Source organism: Cystoisospora suis (genome assembly GCF_002600585.1).
Source record: "Cystoisospora suis strain Wien I chromosome Unknown contig_1282, whole genome shotgun sequence".
In the NCBI taxonomy this organism is placed as follows: domain Eukaryota; phylum Apicomplexa; class Conoidasida; order Eucoccidiorida; family Sarcocystidae; genus Cystoisospora; species Cystoisospora suis.
Genome location: NW_027154082.1, coordinates 1 through 210, shown reverse-complemented (window position 1 = coordinate 210; position 210 = coordinate 1).

Genomic DNA, 210 nt, shown 5'->3' with positions numbered 1-210 from the left:
CAAGGAAAAGAAGAAGAAGGGCGCGGCTCTCTTTCTCCCTATATATTCATGTGTAGAAGTGTGTGTGTATACATGCTGAGTTGGAGTTTTGTATCGGCCTTCTAGCTGGCAGGAGCTACGGCCTCCTTACCTTCCCTCCATTCAACTTCACAGGAATGACCGAACACCCATCTACCTACGTGAAGATAGCTAATAGATAGATAGATAGAT